Raw genomic sequence first — 7352 nt, 5'->3', positions numbered from 1 at the left:
TTTTTTAAAGCTGGTGCAATCACAGATGGTGGTGGTCTTAAAAAGGAAAAATGTAAATTATTTACCAACAATACATAATTAGACAAGCCTGAAGTTAACATGCAATAAGGAGACAAAAATATCATTAAGCCATGGGCTACGCAAATGGTGCAAGACAGATGTTTGAAGACGACAGACTACTTCCTATAAGATGAATAGGTTTGGATTAGTTCAAAATCTTGACAGAAGACAGCCAAAGGCCGTGCTTCAGGTTGGAATGATAAATTAGTTTGCTATTTTGTAAAGGGGGATCTGTTTACCCAATGGAGGTGATTTACCTAATTGAACTACCTATGTTAATGTCCTACACATGCCACATTAGAGCGGCATCTTGAGGAGAAATAGAAGATAATTATTTCATTGATCCTTTTAGTGAAGACATCACTTTAGTAGCAGGCACACACTTAAACATAGACTGAATTTAGTATTTTAGGAACTGATACACTCTTAGTGGACATAAATTGCATTTTGTCACACACTTCTTCTGACAGAACTTCAACAACTATATTAACTAACTTCTGATTCTGTTTTTGAAACCTTCTCTGCCCTTCACAGTGTCTTTTTGATTTAGTTTCAATATGCTGTTAACAGTTTCATAGTTGGTTGTTGCATCTCCCAGACAAGACTGAGACAATATGGATTAAAGAAACTTTAAAAAAAAAATCTGCAAAGCTAGATATTTGGGAGAAGGAGTGGGCAAATTTTGGAAGAAGAAAATTTCAGATGATTCAGATGAAGGGAAATTGCTAAATTCAAGAAAAGAGACCGAAACTGTTGTATTTTCTCATTTTTGCTATGAGTAAGAATGCTCATTCTCAATACACTGCTTTGGGATGCTTCACTGTGTCGACACTTGTATATTACTGCCTTTTCTCCAGGCAACCTGACCAAGTTAACTTACTGATACAGTTTCAGATGAGAGTTGAAAGACCTATGTGAGAATAATATTGGTATAAAATGTTAGTATTATCTAAGGTGTTTACACAGCATAGTGAAAGGTACTAAATGCAACTTAAAAACCTTGGTTCTGGGAGAAGCCTAAATTGGAAAGGGATAAGTGATTCTATGAGGTTCTTAGAGTTAATGCCAGAGCTGCTTACTATAGCCTGCTCTTACTCCGTCACGGAGAGGCTACTCTTATACTGCCATAGTCCCAGTGTTAAGGACACTGTCTTAGTTCTGACAGCAAGCTCCATCTGCGAACACCAGTTCCATAAAACATAGTTATCCTGGAGGTACCTTGGGCTCACTTTTAGATATCAAAGGGTATGTTTCTTAGACGTCATAACTCAATTGAATTAAATGGTGAAAAATGGTTTGAAAGTGCTGTAAAAAGAAGCTGGCACGTTTGAAGACACATTACAAGCTTGTATTGTATGCTGGAGTGCACCAGGCAGTGCAATTTTAAAACATGGTTACCAGCCTCTGTGTTAATTAATATAAACAGGTCGTTTCAGTGAGTTCACAGCAGCTTGTATTAGCAAGCAACATTGATTTCAGTATAGAGCATACGGCAGTTTTTGGGAAGCTTTTGGGAATAGAAGTGTAGGCTTAACAAAGCATACAGAGTCCCCCACAGTTGCATTTATTTTGTTTCCAAAGTGACTGGTTACTGCAGTGTCCTGCCATCAATGCAGAAACTAACAGATCTGCTGTGGGCAAAATTACAGAAAAGGTCATGTGTAGATTGCAGAGGAAGTGCCCTGAGTACTGGGTAACTCTCATTAGGAATTTTATCCACAGAGTAAAATACTACAGCAACAAATTATGGGATGCTAGTCTTTAATAATGTAGGTACTGTTGCCTTGTGTTCTTGTATGAGTCACACAAACATACATACACACTTCAGTTTCTCTGTAACAGTCACGTGACTATATATTTCCTAGAAATGTCAAAGTGGCTTGTCTATGAAATGCTGAGGAAAGTCCTGTGTAAATGCCAAGTACATCTTTATTAACGTTAGAAGCATTATATGGCTTTTGAATCGAAGGGTTATATAATTGCTTCTGAAAGCAGGAATCTAAATATGAGCTGATCATTGAGCTAATTAACACAATGTACAAGACAGGAGAAACTTGAAAAATATTTGAGCAGTATGTAGTTAAGTTACGGTGTGATTAATAACCTATGCTGACTATCCAAGTGTTCACTGCATATTTGTGCAAGACATTTTACATTTGTTGACTGCTAAGAATATCTGTTTTGCAAAGTGTTTCCTAAGGGGGTCCTGCTCCCTTCTGACATCCTGTGTTCCCCTTTTCGTTCCCTATCTAAATGTTTCAGGATTAGCAGGCTATTGCATCATCCACACTTGTCATCTGTTTCTTACCCTTAAGAAGCTTAAAGAATTGTCCTTGTTAAATACGAATTCTCACAAACCTGACATGAGTGATTGGTATGAATAGATCTAAGCAGTTTCACTATATTTTAGAAACCTCTATATGGGCCAGTGTTTCAGGGTAAGTACATGCAAAGATTCATGAAAATTGTAAAGTAATAAGAAACTTCAGAGACAGACAATGAATCGAAATAGGACATAAAGTCACATTTTCCATCTCTGTGTGAATGATAATGCTGTACTCTGTCAGACTGAGCTCCGTGTTGGGATTTCTGTTAACCTTCCAGTTACCATGAAGTTAACTCTTACTCTGCAGGGTTTGAAAATTCCTGCTTTGTGTGAGTTTAGTACCATCTCCAACTGTACGTTCAGTCAAAGCATACATGGCTGTTATGTCTTCTATGAAATACGTAGATCTAGTACTAGATCCAGTATTTAGATCTACAGGTACGGTCTGGGAACTCGGAGCAGGCAACAGCCCTGTAAACTCTCCTGCGTCCCTCTGCTGACCCTGAGGATCAGGGAGGTCCCACACGCTGCTCGCTGATCAGGCACTGTTAGCAGGACGGTTTCCCTAGCGAAGCACTGCAAGGACAGCATCTGACCCGTGGTGAGTGCTCGCTCGCTCACTGGCCTGCTACTTTTGAGACGGTTTTGCAATGAATAGCATGTGTACGTGCCAGTTAACGATGTAATGTTACATAACTTGCGCTTTAGAGAAAGAAAGCCTGTCAATTCATTTACGCTTTAAGGTTTGAGTCTGTAAATTTTTACGTGACAGGTCTCTACGTTTTGGTGCGGTTGATAATTTACAATTACACATTTTAAAACTCATTGTAAATGGAAAACATTTCCAGGAGTATTACTACTTTGCACTAGGACAAGTTTGCACTTAGCTCATCACCAAGTTGGGCTACAAACTGAAACTGGTAGTTTTTTACATGCATGGCGTGTAGTTACCAGCAATCTGTGTTTAAAAAAAAAAAACCAAAAAACCCAAAAACGAGGAAGAGGAACTTTTTGTAGCTTTCTAATAATTTAAGGTGATCTTGGTAATAATTTATCGACATGACAAATGATATACTTCGACGCTTTCCAGAAGACAAGGGGCTTTTCTTTCCAGAGTGAGATTCCTGCCCCTTCGACCGCCCGGTAGCAGCGGGCCTCAGCCGGCACCGAGCCCTTCCACCGCGGCGCTGGGGCGCTGGAAGATGAATTTGCCCTTTGTGAGAGGCGGCGGCAGCGCCGCCTGGAGCCAGTCACGGGCGCGGGCGCGCCGCCGGCATCGGCCGCCGCGGCGGGAGCGCCCCCGCCCGCCGCTCTCCCGGGGCCGCCGGTTCCTCCGCTCTCCGCCCGCGGCCGTGCCGGGGCCGCCAGCCGCCTCGGCTGGGAGGCAGGTGCGTGAGAGGGAGGGGGAGGAGGGCCGGGGGCTCACAGCAGCTCGCCTGCCCGCCAGTTGCCGTCCCCCGCCGTCGCACCCGCGCCGTGTCCAGGGGACAACCGCCGCCGGGCTTCACGCGTCGCGGCGAGGGGCAAAGGTAGGTAACGGCGTGCGGCGGCGGGGGCTCCCCGCTCCGGCCGCCCCCGGCAGCGGGAGGCGCGGCGCTGCCAGCCCTGTCGCCTCGCGTTTCTCCCGGGGCTGCCCCTCGGCACCGACGGGCACCCGCAGGAGCTGCGCAGGGAGCGGATTCCCCACCCCCCCGCCTTTCAGGTGAACGGGCGGTGATCGCTGCCTCGGGGCACGTGTGTGACTTGCGTTGTCTTTTGCAAAAGAGGTGAACTTTTCTCTGCTTCGGGGTTTTCGTGCGACTCCTCTCGACTCCGGCAGCTTTTGAATGCAGGTTTGCTCGATGGTTTGCTCCAGGGCTAAGATAGCGTAGCAGTGGTATTCAGTGGGGGTTTTATTTTACATACTTAGAAGTAATATTCTGGAGCTTAATTAAAGTTTTAATTTTTTTAGGTAACATTCATTTAAGTATGTGCTCTCTGTAATTTTAACAGGTGTTTTAAGGTATTTTCCACATACCTTTTCTTTAGGTATGCTTTGTGACACGTGAGGTGCAAATGCAACCTGACAAGAGCTTCTAAGCCTTGGAAGAGACTACTGCTGTGAACAGTCTTCTCACTTTTCAAATTTGACCTCTTAGTATTTATTCTGAAATACATAAGATGGAGATAGAAACAAATATTAAAGTCTCCAAGTATTCACAGTCCATAGTTGAAACAATTACATTTATTATATAGAAAAAGAAATCCCAGCTAAATTTGTTTAAAGGTTTATACATCTGCTGGTTATATTCAAGCTACTTTAAAATTCCAGGGCCTGCCATGTGAATTCTGTATGAATTATGTCTTATTTTTAAATGAATGGAATTTCACACTGAAAATATTCATGGCATATTAAATCAATATCCATGGCCTGGCTTAGACTAACAAAATCCAGAAAGTTCAGCTTGGAAGCAAAGCGTTTATCCTCATTTCAACTCTGTATCCTGGGTTTCTAGGCATTTCTTCTCGCAAATTATGTAGTTATTCATTGTTTGACCCTTCCAGGGCTTTAGGTTTAGTGAAGTGAGTAAATGCCAGGTGGCCAAGTTCTGTTCCAAATTACTTCAGACTTTACACCATGGTAACTCTATTTGTTTCAGAGCTGTTACTCTAGATTTACCTGACTGTAACTGGATACTGAATTTGATCAGTAGCTTCTGCCATATTTTGTGACTGTTGTCAGCTCAAGCCAGGCTTTTAATACAGGATTTGAATGTAAATTGGATAATGCTCAATTTAACTGCTTCTCCTCTTTAATAGGACTTGAAGAATTGGAATTATAGATGTAACACATGTTTTTAGTAGAGGCAAGAAACCACAATGCTGTTTTGTGTGGGTAAAAGCTATAAGCATTCCGTTCCGATGACCTTTTTAGTGGAAATTCTGGTATGACAGAACTGAAAGCTTTAGGGAAACTATTTCGTATGTACACACATAAATAGCCTTGCAAAGTCAAGACGAGAAGGACTTCTAAAGTTAAAAAAAGTCTTAAAGAATTCCAGTAATGACATTCTGAAATAGAGACAACTTAAATATAGGAAGCTCATATTTTCCTCTTTGGTGGCTGGACCTCAGGAGGCTTCACAGATTTCTGCACCTAGCTTCGTCTTAGTGTGAGGTGGGCTCCACCACAGTCTAGGACCCCACAGAAAGTTACAGGACGCCTGTAGAGAGCTGCAGGGATTTAGCATGAGACGGAAGATTTACTGTTTTGTAAGTCAGGTCCTTGATTTGATCCTGTTCTGTGTTAATGCATCTTTAGGGTGTGTTTAGGTAAAGTTTGTTTGCAGTATAACCTAGAAAGACATATTTTAAATTATTAAAGTCTGTAAAGGGAAAATGCGCCATCTCTTTTATTATACAGACATTTGTTATCTAAGGATGAGTGAAAACTTAATATTGTCACAGTACTTTTAAGTGGAAACAAATTTGATAATGCTTATTTGACGTATCACTTTTGATAGCAGTATCCTTATTTTGGAGAAAACATAGAGTTTAAGGCTGATTTTTGAATTCAAAACTCAACTGTTTGTCATATGAAGGGGAAAGCTAAGGTAAATATTCTAAAGTCTCCCGAGCTGCAGCCTAGTCTAAACGTTATACAAAGGTAAGACTTTTTATCTGTAATCGTGATTCCGTCACTACATTTCTTTACCATGTTGCTTTTTCAATTATCATTTTTCCAAGTAAATTTTAGTTGGTGCTTCTCATTTGAAGTCTCGAGCATGATAGATTTGCACTGACATGCATGCATTACATAATTCCAAGAGGTAACCATATGCAATAACGATTAAGAAAAAAGAGTAAAAGGGAGAGTACATTTAGGCTGCGAGGGCTGAATAATCACTCACCACTTCTTCCAATGGATGTAGCTGGCTGAAGAAACCCATCATTTTGAAATGTGCCATTGTATAGTGCATTCAAATGATGTGGAAGGGTTTGAAAGCTGTGAAACTAATCATTTCTGACTAGCAACTATAGACATGGTGATAAAAATTTCTTCCTTACAAGAGGTTAAAATAAAGACTGTACTTTGGTAATTACCAGAGAGAGCAATATGGCTTGCAGGAATTATAATAGGTAAGATAAAAGTCCACCTGATGTTTTAACATGGGAAAGATTTTGCTCACAACAAGCAGGAGCGAAATTCAAGGGCATTCATTACTTTGGTGTGGTATAAAGGAACAAAGATGCTGCCATGCAAAAAGAGAAAGTGGCTGGATATTTACTGGGAAGGCTGCAGTCAGTTCTGTAGAATTTGAGTTCTCCCTAATTTTAATCCTAAGATTTAAGACGTTCTTTGTAGAGGAAGATATTGATTTAAACCCATTGATCTTGAACAGCTGCTCAACATTTTTTTTAGTTTTCTGTACAGAAGAGAAGCTTGTAGTTGTAAACTTTATATGGGGCATGACACCTTTAAAAAGAAAGACTTTATATTTCAGGCTGCTTCTTATGACCATAACAGAAATAGATTCTGAAATCTTCCTAGTACAAAGCCATGTATTTACATGTGTTGATGGGTTTTAGAAAACATTTGCTTGAGATTTAAGTGTGTTTTACAAAGTATTGCTTACATTTTCATCTTTGAAAAAGTGGAAAGACTTTTTGAGTATGGAACTAGAAGACAATTCTCTAGTCCTGTGTGTATGAATCTATTAGTCACCTCCTGTGTCATCAAAGACAAAGTAGTGAAGGTTTCTGTACCTGGGTATTGTAGGTATAATATGGAGAAAATATAGGAATATTCTGAAGCTTGCTCAAAAAAATGAAACATTGTGTGATGCCTAGTGAATGGAAGCTATAAAAGTTCTCAAAATGTTTATTGGAAAGGTATATAGTTTTTTAAGTAATTCCTGTAAAGTTGGGCTAAGCCTTCCTGGTCCAAACACTAGAGTATCCATTTAAATGGAAATCAGTGCTTTAG

This window comes from Strix uralensis, chromosome 1 (genome assembly GCF_047716275.1).
Source record: "Strix uralensis isolate ZFMK-TIS-50842 chromosome 1, bStrUra1, whole genome shotgun sequence".
Classification (NCBI taxonomy): domain Eukaryota; kingdom Metazoa; phylum Chordata; class Aves; order Strigiformes; family Strigidae; genus Strix; species Strix uralensis.
The sequence above is the reverse complement of the archived record's forward strand: the minus strand, read 5'-3'. Positions refer to the sequence as shown.